Genomic DNA, 14,962 nt, shown 5'->3' with positions numbered 1-14,962 from the left:
GGAGGTATCCCAGAATTCCTGTCCACGACAAACCGGAAGAAAGGGAGAGCTCGGAGTTCAGCCAAACTGCTTATTTAAAAAACAAACACAGCTCCTGTTTGCTGAGCAAGCGGAGGCAGGCAGGGGAATTACTTTGGAATGTTCACAGCTGTTTGCTTGAAGAGAGAAACAGCACGCTCACACGGCAGAGGGGGAGGGGGAAGTCCGTGTTGAGCAGTTGCTTATCTGGTCTGACGGGTATTTAGAAGTACATAATTTGCATTTAGTGAATGAGAGAGGAGTGGGGGAAGGGAGTTAGAACTTTTAAAATGATTGAAGGTAGGCACTGTGTGTCTTCCAGTCCTTAGAACTTGCAAGGCAGGGAGCTGAGAACAGTGTCAACTCCAAAAATCCATTCTCTCTGTCTCCTCCACACTCCCTGTCACATTCCACCCCACCCCCCTCTTTTGAAAAGCACGTTGCAGCCACTTGAATGCTGGGATAGCTGCCCACAATGCACCACTCCCAACAGCGCTGTAAGTGCTGCAAATGTTGCCACACTGCAGCGCTGGTAGCTATCAGTGTGGCCACACTGCAGCGCTGGCCCTACACAGCTGTACGAACACAGCTGTAACTACCAGCGCTGCAAAACTGTAAGTGTAGACATGGCCTGAGATGCCAGACAGTTTAACAGCTGTCGGGGTAGTAAGCAGTGCCTGATGATTCTTTGATGTTCTTTAAGTTTCTTTACTACTTCTTCCTTGACTCTGGCTATAACAATGGCCTTCACACCTTATCTTTTCCTGATGCATACATTCCTCATTTACACAAATAGACTGAGAACACAAACAGTAGTGTTTTATATTGAGCAAAAAAGCATTGCAAATTAAACCTTGCTAAGTTTTACAATTAATAACCAAGACAATTTACATAGAGACCCAGGCCTTCAATGTATCTCTAATTTACTTAACATAGACACAATAGAAAATCCGTCTCTTACTACCTACATTTTAAAACAAAGAGTTAGAGAGGGCCCAATTTGTAATGCATATGGGAAAACAGAATCTCATAGTCCCAGGGGGTCATTTCTTTCTGCTATTTAAAAAAGGTGGCTAACAGGATGAAATCAAATTATACTTTAATTCTTATGGGACATTATAAAATCCTGCTCCTACATATCCCCCAAAATCCTGCTCTTACATATCCCCCTTTTGACACTAAGATTATTAATCGCCAGTGTCACTTGTTATTTAGTCCACATAGTAGAAAATACTGGGAGGTGATTTGGGCCTGTGGCTTTCGCTCTGCATACATTTGTTTTATTCACCAGCACATTTTAAACATTTCAGTTTGTAATGTTTTCTCTGCTGTGTTAAGCTTTAAGTTTATTCACAGGTAATAGCTGAGAAGCACTATTACCATATTATTTTAAAGGATGTTTTCAAAAATCATACACACTGTAAGTTGTTACAGGGGTACTTACTAACATTAAAGTTATTTTAATGTTTAATATTAACAGTAACATTAGCATCAAATTTATTAAAGGTATCTTGTTATACCATGCCTTTTATGTAGGCAATTTGTTTGCTGACCAGGTATGTTCTTTATTTGCAGCTTCTTTTGTGCTGGCAGTTTTTACCTTTCTTTATCAGTTAGGTAATTTGCATTAACATAGGCTTGGCTTTTGGATTCAAAGCCATCAGCAAAGCTCAGAGACTCTGGCCTTGGCTACACTCACACTTTACAGCGCTGCAACTGGGGTGTGAAAAAACACCCCCCTGGGCGCTGCAAGATACAGCGCTGTAAAGCGTCAGTGTAATCAGGGCAGCAGCGCTGGGAGCGCGGCTCCCAGCGCTGCACGCTACACCCGTAAGGGATGTGGTTTACATGCAGCGCTGGGAGAGCTCTCTCCCAGCGCTGCTGCTCTGACTACACTCACACTTCAAAGCGCTGCCGCAGCAGCGCTCCCGCAGCGCTGCCGGGGCAGCGCTTTGAAATTCCAGATGTAGCCATACCCTCTGTCTTAACACACAGGGATCTGAAAAAGAAAAGACAGCCTATTGCGGCTCTTTTTGGAGCCCTAATAGGATTTTAATTCAGCAGCATGTTTAATTTGCATTTTTTTAACCCTTTTTTACAATATACACTGCACATGTCCTAGGGAAAATGCACATTTCTTCTATGCTATAACTTTTAAAAAACATTAGCCATATTAATTTTTACATAAGGTGTAACTGTTTGTTTTGTTCTTACAGAGTTTTTATGTACCCTTATAAAAGTGACAGTCTCATTACACAGAGCTATTTTAAGGCTCAGTGTTTTTAACATTGCTTCTTTTTGTTTTGTGCACCTCACCTCTGCTGTTGCTTCAGAGGGTTACTGTTAATTTCTTATTTTTTTATTACAGCTTTTATCTGCTATTGTTACTGTCATAAACAGATAGCTAAGGGTTAATGTCTCTTTCACCTGAAGCACCTGACCAGAGGACCAATCAGGAAACCGGATTTTTTCAACTCTGGGTGGAGTTGAAAAAATCCGGTTTCCTGATTGGTCCTCTGGTCAGGTGCTTCAGGTGAAAGAGACATTAACCCTTAGCTATCTGTTTATGACAGTTACAAAAAAAACCACACCAAACAAACAAAAAGACTTCAGAATCTCTCCCTATTCTCCTGATTTTGACTGCCCTATTGCAGCCATGACTTGGTCTTTATTTAAAAACATTTTAATTTTTGTAAAGAATCAAGTTACCCCTTAAGGGTTAAATGCTAAATTCCAAAGCCAAACAGCACTAATTATCTGGGTCTTGCAAAAAGGTCTGTCAGTTTTGCAACTTTGAATTAAAGAGTCAAATAAATTTTTAGTGGCATTAAAAACAAAAACAAAACCAATTTATCTCACACCTAGAAAACAGGAGTTTTACAAACCAGAGGTGTTGGTTTAGATTCTTAGAACGTTACATATTTTCACAGACAAATAGATACATACACATTTTCTTTTCCTTAACATTTCTTTACACTGCTTTGTTTTTACATAACTGTATATATATATGGATTATTTACAGGCATTCTTCTGGAAAAAGGGCCCATTTTCCCTTCAGAATGGCTGCAAAGAAACCAAGAATTTTCTCTTTTTAACATGGTCCTTTTTTAACATTTTTACAAAGTTTAACTGCTTACTTTTCTCCAGCCTTTGTAGAGTTAACTTTTCACTTTCTTTTCTTAAATTACTTGTTTATGTCCCAAAATGACACCTTTATTACTTCAGATTTTACCATTTTAAGTATTGTTCCAGGGGTTTATACCTGCACTTACTGCTTTTCTTACTCCTGACACTATTTTCTTAGGGCTTTCAACCTGTTTTTCAGTTTGTTTATCTGTTGCTTGCCTGCTTGTCTGGGCCCGATCCTGCTTTTTTTTTCAATGAACTGTTTGTGAGTGATATTGTGGTCATTTTACAATTTTGAAAGACATGTTCAAGGAAAGGGACCAGGAAGGGTGGGGGCTAGTTGAGGAGCCCACCCTCCTTGCTGAATTGGTAGTGGAACACTAAAGAATCAGTTTTTGAGGCAGACAACAAAGGGGAACAGAACAAGGGGCTTTTTGTCCTTTTTACAATGAGATGGGAGTATGAAGGGGGTTGGATCGATCAGGGGTTGGATCGATCAGGGGTTTGGAGAACAGGGTAAAGGGGAGCGCTCAGTCTGGTGGTGGGAGAGGAGGCTTTTAATAAAGCTTTTAACTTATTATTTGAATATTTGAGAGAGGCGAGTTTTGATTTTGTCCACCTGTGATTTGCCTCTTGCCACCACTGCATGAAGCAATTAACCTCTCCTTTATAGACTCATAGACTCTAGGACTGGAAGGGACCTCGAGAGGTCATCGAGTCCAGTCCCCTGCCCTCATGGCAGAACCAAATACTGTCTAGACCATCCCTAATAGACATTTATCTAACCTACTCTTAAATATCTCCAGAGATGGAGATTCCACAACTTCCCTAGCCAATCTATTCCAGTGTTTAACTACCCTGACAGTTAGGAACTTTTTCCCAATGTCCAACCTAAATCTCCCTTGCTGCAGTTTAAGCCCATTGCTTCTTGTTCTATCATTGGACGATAAGGTGAACAAGTTTTCTCCCTCCTCCTGATGACACCCTTTTAGATACCTGAAAACTGCTATCACGTCCCCTCTCAGTCTTCTCTTTTCCAAACTAAACAAACCCAATTCCTTCAGCCTTCCTTCATAGGTCATGTTCTCAAGACCTTTAATCATTCTTGTTGCTCTTCTCTGGACCCTCTCCAATTTCTCCACATCTTTCTTGAAATGCGGTGCCCAGAACTGGACACAATACTCCAGTTGAGGCCTAACCAGCGCAGAGTGAAGCGGAAGAATGACTTCTCATGTCTTGTTTACAACACACCTGTTAATGCATCCCAGAATCACGTTCGCTTTTTTTGCAACAGTATCACACTGTTGACTCATATTAAGCTTGTGGTCTACTATGACCCCTAGATCTCTTTCTGCCATACTCCTTCCTAGACAGTCTCTTCCCATTCTGTATGTGTGAAACTGATTGTTCCATCCTAAGTGGAGCACTTTGCATTTGTCTTTATTGAACTTCATCCTGTTTACCTCAGACCATTTCTCCAATTTGTCCAAATCATTTTGAATTTTGACCCTGTCCTCCAAAGCAGTTGCAATCCCTCCCAGTTTGGTATCATCTGCAAACTTAATAAGCGTACTTTCTATGCCAACATCTAAATCGTTGATGAAGATATTGAACAGAGCCGGTCCCAAAACAGACCCCTGCGGAACCCCACTTGTTATACCTTTCCAGCAGGATTGGGAGCCATTAATAACTACTCTCTGAGTACGGTTATCCAGCCAGTTATGCACCCACCTTATAGTAGCCCCATCTAAATTGTACTTTTCTAGTTTATCTATAAGAATAACATGCGAGACCGTATCAAATGCCTTACTAAAGTCTAGGTATATCACATCCACTGCTTCTCCCTTATCCACAAGACTCGTTATCCTATCAAAGAATGCTATCAGATTAGTTTGACACGATTTGTTCTTTACAAATCCATGCTTGCTATTCCCTATCACCTTACCACCTTCCAAGTGTTTGCAGATGATTTCTCTAATTATCTGCTCCAATATCTTCCCTGGCACAGAAGTTAAACTAACTGGTCTGTAGTTCCCTGGGTTGTTTTTATTTCCCTTTTTATAGATGGGCACTATATTTGCCCCCTTCCAGTCTTCTGGAATCTCCTCCATCTCCCATGATTTCCCAAAGATAATAGCTAGAGGCTCAGATACCTCCTCTATTAACTCCTTGAGTATTCTAGGATGCATTTCATCAGGCCCTGGTGACTTGCAGGCATCTAACTTTTCTAAGTGATTTTTTATTTGCTCTTTTTTTATTTTATCTTCTAAACCTACCCTCTTCCCGTAAGCATTCACTATATTAGACATTCCTTCAGACATCTCAGTGAAGACCGAAACAAAGAAGTCATTAAGCATCTCTGCCATTTCCAAGTCTCCCATTACTGTTTCCCCCTCCTCACTGAGCAGTGGGCCTACCCTGTCCTTGGTCTTCCTTTTGCTTCTAATGTATTGATAAAAAGTCTTCTTGTTTCCCTTTATTCCCATAGCTAGTTTGAGCTCATTTTGTGCCCTTGCCTTTCTAATCTTGCCTCTGCATTCCTGTGTTATTTGCCTATATTCGTCCTTTGTAATCTGACCTAGTTTCCATTTTTTATATGACGCCTTTTTATTTTGTAGGTCACGCAAGATCTCGTGGTTAAGCCAAGGTGGTCCTTTGCCACATTTTCTATCTTTCCTAACCATCGGAATAGCTTGCTTTTGGGCCCTTAATAGCGTCCCTTTGAAAAACTGCCAACTCTCCTCAGTTGTTTTTCCCCTCAGTCTTGATTCCATGGGACCTTATCTTTCAGCTCTCTGAGCTTACCAAAATCCGCCTTCCTGAAATCCATTGTCTCTATTTTGCTGTACTCCCTTCTACCCTTCCTTAGAATTGCAAACTCTATGATTTCATGATCACTTTCACCCAAGCTTCCTTCTACTTTCAAATTCTCAACGAGTTCCTCCCTATTTGTTAAAATCAAGTCTAGAACAGCTTCCCCCCTAGTAGCTTTTTCAACTTTCTGAAATAAAAAGTTGTCTGCAATGCAGTCCAGGAACTTATTGGATAGTCTGTGCCCCGCGGTGTTATTTTCCCAACATATATCTGGATAGTTGAAGTCCCCCATCACCACCAAATCTTGGGCTTTGGATGATTTTGTTAGTTTGAAAAAAGCCTCATCCACCTCTTCCACCTGATTAGGTGGCCTGTAGTAGACTTCCAGCATGACATCACCCGTGTTTTTTACCCCTTTTAGCTTAACCCAGAGACTCTCAACACTTCCATCTCCTATGTCCATGTCCACCTCAGTCCAAGTGTGTACATTTTTAATATATAAGGCAACACCTCCTCCCTTTTTCCCCTGTCTATCCTTCCTGAGCAAACTATACTCATCCACACCAACATTCCAGTCATGTGTATTATCCCACCAAGTTTCAGTAATGCCAACAATGTCATAGTTGTATTTATTTATTAGCACTTCCAGTTCTTCCTGCTTATTACCCATACTTCTTGCATTTGTATATAGGCATCTAAGATACTGGTTTGATCTTGCCTCCCAGCCTTGCCCTGACCCTCCTTTCTCTCTGCCATTATAGCCTGTGCTCCCTCCTATTTCCAACCCATCTCCCAGGTCTTGTTCCCCACTTACCTGTGGGGTTTGCTCATCTGTCCCCATCGAACCTAGTTTAAAGCCCTCCTTACTAGGTTAGCCAGTCTGTGCGCAAATAAGGCCTTTCCCCTCCTCGAAAGGTGAACGCCATCTGTGCCTAGCAGTCCTTCCTCGAATAGCATCCCGTGGTAGAGGAAGCCAAAGCCCTCCTGGCGACACCATCTTCGCAGCCAGGCATTCACCTCCACGATGCATCTGTCTCTGCCCGGGCCCCTACCTTTGACAGGAAGAATCGAAGAGAATACCACCTGCGCTCCAAACTCCTTAACCCGTACTCCAAGAGCCTGTAGTCACTCTTGATCTGCTCAGTGTCACACCTCACAGTATCATTTGTGCCCACATGGATGAGTAGCATAGGGTAGTAGTCAGAAGGCCAGATAATCCTCGACAATGCCTCTGTAACATCTCAGATACGGGCCCCTGGCAGGCAGCATACCTCCCGGGATGAACGGTCAGGGCGACAGATGGGTGTCTCCGTCCCCCTCAGCAGAGAGTCTCCAACTACCACTACCCTACGTTTCTTATTATCAGTGGTGGCAGCAGACCTCCCAGCCTTAGGGGTACGAGGCTTCGCCTCCTTAACTGTTGGGGGTGATTCCTTCTCTCCTGTATCAAGAAGAGCATAACTGTTATCTATTAGCCAATTTAGTTTTAGGTTGGCTGAGTTTGTCTTTTAAGATGTCCACTCAGTCTTTGTTTCAAGATTTTAACAGTGGCCACTGAGTTTTGGGATCCCCCTGAGTTAGCCTAGACCATTTTTCCAGAAATTTACAGGAGTCTGGACCCTTTTTAGAGGAGTTCGGACCCATTCTAAATACATAAAATGAGCCGGTATTCATTTAGGGAACTGTCCCGACTTAGACATCTGGTTACCAGTACAGGAGGACTTCACACACCAATCACACAAGAAGGAAATTCGGGTTCGTCAGAGCGATGCCCAGTGCAACACACAAAAGGAGTCCACAGGCTACTGCCTTAATTGCCCTTGCTTTCACACCAGGGGTTTTACCCAAAGTGCGGTGCAGCTGCGATTGTGCAGATTCCACTTATTCAGACCGCAGGGATAGGAATCCCTTGGTCTGCCGATCCCCGGACAGAGACGGTACCCAGACTCAAACACTCCACAAGACAATGGATAGACACAGGGACAGGACAGTCCTCAGTCCGGACAAAACACAGAAATAATTACCTGACCAGATTCCTGATGTCAGATCCTGGGATCCCTACCAGAACAGAGTGGGAACCAACAGGTTTGATGGCGTAGATCTCACTGTGGCTGTGCGCCTTTCCGCTCTAGTGGAGGACCGCTCAGGCCAAATGCCCAGGTGCCAGCTGCCACGGTCATCCTACAAAAACGGTCAGGAATCACACAGCCCCAGTGAAGACGGTTGCCATCTCGGTGGAACCTCCAGATTGTCAAAGTTAGAATCAGGACTCACAATTTGTCAGACCACTCTGTTTTATTAGCGCAGCGCTCCGCCAATAACACCCAGATAATGTGAGTGGCCATGCAAGACCCAAACAGTCTTATTTATACAGATAAAAGAGTGGGAATTAGACAAAGGGACAACGAAAGCAAAACAGTAAAATTCATCTGGGGCACAGCATGCATATCCTACTTCCTTACTAACTCTTATCGATCTAAGGCTAATACTTCACCAATTGCTCTTAAACAGGGCAATTGTTCTATGTTAATGTCTGTATTCCTGACACCTGGATTGCAGCATTCCAACAGTTTTGCTTAAAGGTACAGACAGCATTTCTTTAATCCTTTCTATTTTCACAATATAATTCATTCTACTTTCACACCTCCCACACCCAAGCCCAGCTGTGGAATATACCCCAACCCAGACACCCATAACCCTTACCCCCAGAGTCTTGCTTCAGGACCACCCCCAGCCCAAACACCCCTCAGCCCCTACCCCACAGAGCCTAGCAATGGGGTGCCCCCCAGCCCCATGTTTTATAAACAGAGGGCTTTGGTCTTCAGCAGGCCTGTCTGTTAGACACCTCACACCACTTCTACAATTTAATTTTTAAAAGTGAATGTAGAATTTATTTCAGTAATTAAGTTATGGCACATTAATTCTACAGGAATTATAATACTGTTATTTAGCAGCATGTGATTGATACACAGCGGAGGGTGGGGAACAAGGTGAGGGGAGAGGACGAAATGAGATGTAAGAAAAGAAATCATCAGTTTGTGGATGAGAGATTTTATCAATTAAAACTAAAAACTGTTTGAATTCTCATCATGCTTCTGCTTGCATTCCTGGCAGTAATGTACAGTACCTGCAGAGAAAGAGAGCTCAGGAGAGAAAAACTGAAATGAGTTACACAATGAAAATGTCAGCTAGATATAAACACGCTATCTGTTAGAGAATGAGCAGGTTGACCCAAAGGCGGATTTGAGTAGATGGTCTTCTTTACTGTGGTACTTGTTCCCCTCGACTCATTTGTCGAGTAAGCACTGCATTAGTTACAACACACTCTTTTAATCTAAGTTAGTATGTAAATATTTACAATTACTACAACACCCCCCCAAACCCTTATTAAGTAATATGAATGCCCATACAATGAATATTAATAATTATATACTGAACATAATTATCCCGCCCCTGATTACTGTTTACAGCATTAACATAGTCTACAGATAACTTTTACTTTAAAGATACATTTCTTTACAATAATTGCAGCCACAAATTCCCTGGATCAGCAGTTTGCAGGGAAGGGAAGAAGTGGCCATGACCCCAAGCTCATTTGTGTAGCTGGGAAAGGAAGGGAAGGGGAGATAACACTGCTTTACCTAAAGGGTATTCCTTAGATTCCTACATTCCTTATGCAGCTATAAGCTTATCAATCCTGTAACAAGGAGAAGGGCAGGGAGGGTGGTAGCACTTTATCTATCAAGCTGAGACAGGTGCCTGCACTTTATCTATCAAGCTTAGAGGCAGTGCCTGCTCATGCCTCCATTCCCCAATGGCATGTCTACACACCAGCGGTCTCCCAGTTTTCTGTTTTACGCTTACATATCCAGGGCCGGCCTTAGGATTTATGGTGCCCTAGGCGAGATTATTAAACTGGTGCCCCTGTGCCTGATCTGCTCTTAGCAACACAAACATAAGCTTACAGTATTGGAAAACTTGCCACATTCACGTTATTAAAACCAGTTTAACTTTAATTAAGCACACTGTAATGCTGATGGACTAGCACTAAAGAAGCAGCACTATAGAAAAAATTCTGATGACAGAATGATGCAAATTTTTTTTTAATTTATCAAAATTTTATTGGAAATTTATATGAAGAGGTATTGAAACAAAGATTTGTTTTTAAATAAAAGCAATCTTTCTGGCTTTTTTGGCTGCAAAATCAGTAATAATGTCATCGTATGACAAAGACAAAGTCGTGTCTTGTTTGATTGCAAGAATAGCAAGACCAGTTAAGCGTTCCTGACTCATTGTAGAGCGGAGATAGTTTTTAATGAGCTTTAGTTTTGAGAAACTCCGTTCTCCTGACGCTACTGTTAAAGGAATTGTCAGTAGAATACGAGTGGAAATGTACACATTAGGATATATGTCAACAAGTTTGCGGGTATGAATAAACTGTACAATGTCCATCACCGATTTTGCATGTGGCAACATTGATGACAGTGTACTCAATTCTTCGTACAGTTCAAGTCCATTTAAATCAAAACTATCACCGTGCTTCAGGAGGCTCTCTAGGTTCTTGCACTTTGTCATTAGTTGCTCTTGTTTTCCTATTTCGTTGAATTTAGTCATGTCATACAAAAATCCAAACTGTTCATGGTGTACTTGCAAGGTATTAAACCTTTCATCAATAGCAGATACTGCTTTAACCATCACAACATTAAAAAATTCAACCTCAAATTTCTTTTCTGGATCGTCTATGGGCATGATCTGTTGTACAGATTCTTCACAAAGAAGTGTCCCTGGCCTTTTTAACTCATATTAACTATGTATTTACTTTATGAAAGTTGGAGAAAACATTGTGAAAACGTAAAACATTGGCTGCCCAACTTCTGGGCTGGCAAAAGTTATACTGACTCACAGGGAGAAAAAAAAGCAGGAGAATCTTAGTACAACATATGGTCACTCTATACCAGGGGTCGGGTCGGCAACCTTTCAGAAGTGGTGTGCCATGTTCACTGTAATTTAAGGTTTCTCGTGCCAGTAATACATTTTAATGTTTGTAGAAGGTTTCTCTCTATGTCTATATTATATAAATAAACTATTGTTATTATCTGAGGTCTTGGCCACCGGTCCTGCTCAGGCTACTGCCAGCTGAGTAAATGAAACCCCAAATCGGCAGCGGGCTGGTGGCTGGAATCCTAGACAAGGATCCCAGGCCCTGCTCAGCCTGCTGCTAGTCTGGGGTTCTGACCACCAACTCATGCCAGCCAGGATCCCGGCCGCCAATCCCCCCTCAGCCCGCTACCAGCCTGGGATTCTGCTCACCCAGGCTGGCAGGAGGCAGAGTGGGGCTGGCGGCTGAGCTCCTGACTGGCAAGGGGCCAGCAGCCGGAACCCTGGAGTAGCAGTAGGCTGAGTGCTGCTGGCACCCCAGACTGGAAGCAGACTGAGCCACTCAACCCCCCATCGGCCCTGCTCAGCCCGCCACCAGCCCACTCAGCCCGCTGCCGGCTGAGTGAATGGAACCCCAGGCTGACAGCAGGTTGAGTGGTTCGGCTGGCCTGCTCAGCCCACTGCCAGCCTGGGGTTCCTTGGGGGTCCCCAGGCCAGCAGCAGGTGCTGAGTGGGGCCGATGGCTGGTATCCCAGCTGGCAATAGGGCAGTAGCCGGAACCCCAGAGCAGTGATGGGCTGAGCCGCTCAGCCTGCTGCTGCATACCATCAAAAATCAGCTCACCTGCCACCTTTGACACGTGTGCCGTAGGTTGCCGACCCCTGCTTTATACACTAGTAAGGAGATGAGCATATTACAGTTGTTGGGCTCTTATCAGGAGTAACAGCCTACAGGAAAGTCAGTCAACATTTTTTGTTTCTCTGATGAAAACTGGCCCACTCCCTGCCTCAAACCAAACCTGTCACTAACAATTGTCAACAACTTAATTTTCTGTTTTTGGCTAAGATATTGATTTTTTTTAAATAATATTGAAATTGGATTCAGGATTGTTAGCAAAAATTTTTGGCAAACAAAGTTGTTAAATGACAATCTAAATGGCAACACAGTACTGCTTTCATGCTTGGCTCACCCCCCAGTCCGCTGGTCCAACAGCTGCAGTAGAGGAAGAGATAGGTGGAAAACTGCAGGACCCCAAAATCCACCTCTTGGGGTGCAGAGTGGCAACAGCAGCAGCAAACCCTCAGGTCCAATCACACACCAATGGGCACCACCACCAGCCTTATGGACTATGGTGAAGTTAGCACAGCATCTGATCTCAGGGACAGGGCACCCATGGAGCCACAGCAGCTCGTCCTGCCCTGTGCAGCTCCCCCCGGATGAGATGATCACTGCCAGCCCGGGGGAGAGGCGCTCCCCAGCTAGGGTGGCCAGATCCAGATGTCCTGATTTTATAGGGCCAGTCCCGATATTTGGGGCTTTGTCTTATATAGGCACCAACTACCCCCACCTAGAGTGACCAGACAGAAAGTGTGTAAAATCAGGACAGGGATGGGGGGGGGGGGGGGGTAAAAGGAGCCTATATAAGAAAAAGACCCCAAAATTGGGACTGTCCCTGTAAAATACGGATATCTGCTCACCCTACCCCAATCCCGATTTGTCACACATCTGGCTAACCCCATCCAAACCCTGTGTGACATTCCAATTCTGGCTGCCTGCCCAGGAAGTGAGTTACTTTCACTTTCATTCCTCAGCAAACAGCCAGCCTCGCCTCCCCCCCAGCACTTCACCCAACCTAGCCCTGACGGAGGGGAGGGAGGAGAGAGAGAGGGGTGCTCCTGGGGAGGGGGGAGAAAGGAAGGGGTGCTCCGTGGGGTGGGGGGAGAAGAATGGATGTTATGGGAGACAACAAAGGATACTGGTTCCAGAGCCACAGAGCCTGCCTCACCTGACCTCAGCCGGGGGGAAAGAGTCACACTCACAGGTGAGCTCCTTTCCCAACCCCCACCCCTTCCCCTTCCCAGAGACCCCAGCAGCCAATCCCGTCCCTCAGACTGTGCTGCATTCGGCTCTCTCTAGGACCCAGCAGCCCTGCTTCTACACTGTCTGGGCTGCCTGCTGAGTGGTGCCCCCAGGCAGTGTGGAGCCCTAGCCGTTGCCTATTCTGCCTATGCCTAAGGACAGCCCTGTACATATCCCCACACTTTCATTTTTCATTTGAGCTATGACTGCTGCTGGGAATTCTATGAGAGGCTGCAGCAGCTTAGTTAGGAATGGGTCTCCCGGAAACTCTGGACAAAAGGCTCTGAAATGTAAGCATTACGTATGGCTTCTATTTTCCTAGCTTCAGATTTGGCAGACACAGAGTCTGGTCGTTTCCTGTCCACTAAATAGGATTAATTTCTATAAAAGTTCTGCCTAGTTTTAAAATCCTTGGCAGTGCCACTCTGCAATATCTGTCCCCTGAAACGTCATTAGCATCCTCTACTCTCCCTCTGCAGGGGACTTAGGCCAACATCAAGCACCTGGGCCCAGTGCCCTACCTCTTCCCATCCATGGCCTACCTTGTCCCCAAAGCATTCCTGGGCAGAGACACAGAGAGCTACTGTGGAATCCTGTACCACAAAAGGAGCCCCCATATGCAGAGCCTCTCCACAACTGGACCTCTCTACAATGCAACTCCGGTTCCTAGGAGACCCCTCTGACACCCACAAGATTTGCCTATAGCGCTTACTGGGTAAATAACATATAGAAGCCTGATAATGTCATTCTTCTTCAGACTCCCTGGGACAGAAGTTCCAAAACTAATTAATAGTTATATAATTTGCACTTTGGTCTAAAAACGTCTTTGTGTAAAGTAAATAGTATTTAACTTTTTAGATACACTGTTAGTGACATTTACTGATTTAGTTTTTGTGTTGTTTTTCTCTGTTGTGAATTGATAAGATTTCATAATGAACATGACCTGCTTTGCTTCTACGAATGGTTTTAGCACTTTGCAGCAGCAGGGACTATGCTTGCATAGAGAGGCTCCTGTAATAACTTAAGTGGCTGCATAGCACCCCATGAGTCAAAATAATATTCTGGTCTTTTCACGAGAGGCAGATGAAAGGAAGAAAAAAATCTTCAAAGCACTTTTCTCTGATGCTGACCCAAAATAATTTATAACAGTAATTACAATAATGGATGTGAAAGGCTGGATATTTCTCTCCCCTTACAACTTGTACATTGTGGACCGTAAGAGTTCCACAGCCTGAAGTTCCTAATATTCCATAGTATTCATAGTCACCGATTCCATGGGTGCTTTAGGGCTGGAGCACCTACAGGAAAAAAATGGTGGATGCTGAGCCCCCCCCAGCAGCCAACCCCCTTTCCTGCTCAGTGCCTCCTGCTCCCCAGCAGCCCCACTGATCAGTACCTTCCCCTCCCTCCCAGCACCTCCCACCTGCTGCAATCAGCTGTTCAGTGGCATGCAGGAGACACTGTGGGGGAGCGGGGAGGAGCGAGGGCTGGGCACGCTCAAGGGAAGGAGGAGAACATGTGGGAAGAGGCGGGGTGGGGTCGGGTGGAGTGGGGGCAGGGTGGGGGTGAAACACGGATTGGAAGAGGCAGGATGGGAGCTGCAGGGAAGGGGCGGTGTAGAGACGGGGACTGGGGAAAGCCAGGGTTGAGCACCCCACAGCACATTAGGAAGTCGGCACTGCTGATAGTATGTATAGGAGGGCTCAGCTACTATGGTGATGAGAGTCAGAAAAAGTCTATAAATGAATGCTTTGCAATTTCAGAGAGCTTTACCAACATTAACTCATTAACCCTCACAACCTTTCCCCTCCCTGCCTAGCCCAAGACAACCCTTATAAGAGACATATAAGGAAATGAGGCAGCTAAGGTTTTAGGGTTGCCAACTTTCTAATCGCACAAAACCGAACACCCTTGCCCCACTCCCTACCCCGTCCCTTCTCCAAGGCTTCACCATGCCTCGCCCCACCTCTGAGGCCCTGCCACCCACTCACTCCATCCCTCCTCCCTCTGTCCACTCGCTCTTCCCCACCCTCATTCACTTTCACTG

The sequence above is a fragment of the Gopherus flavomarginatus genome, chromosome 9, assembly GCF_025201925.1.
Source record: "Gopherus flavomarginatus isolate rGopFla2 chromosome 9, rGopFla2.mat.asm, whole genome shotgun sequence".
NCBI classification, from domain to species: domain Eukaryota; kingdom Metazoa; phylum Chordata; order Testudines; family Testudinidae; genus Gopherus; species Gopherus flavomarginatus.
The sequence above is the reverse complement of the archived record's forward strand: the minus strand, read 5'-3'. Positions refer to the sequence as shown.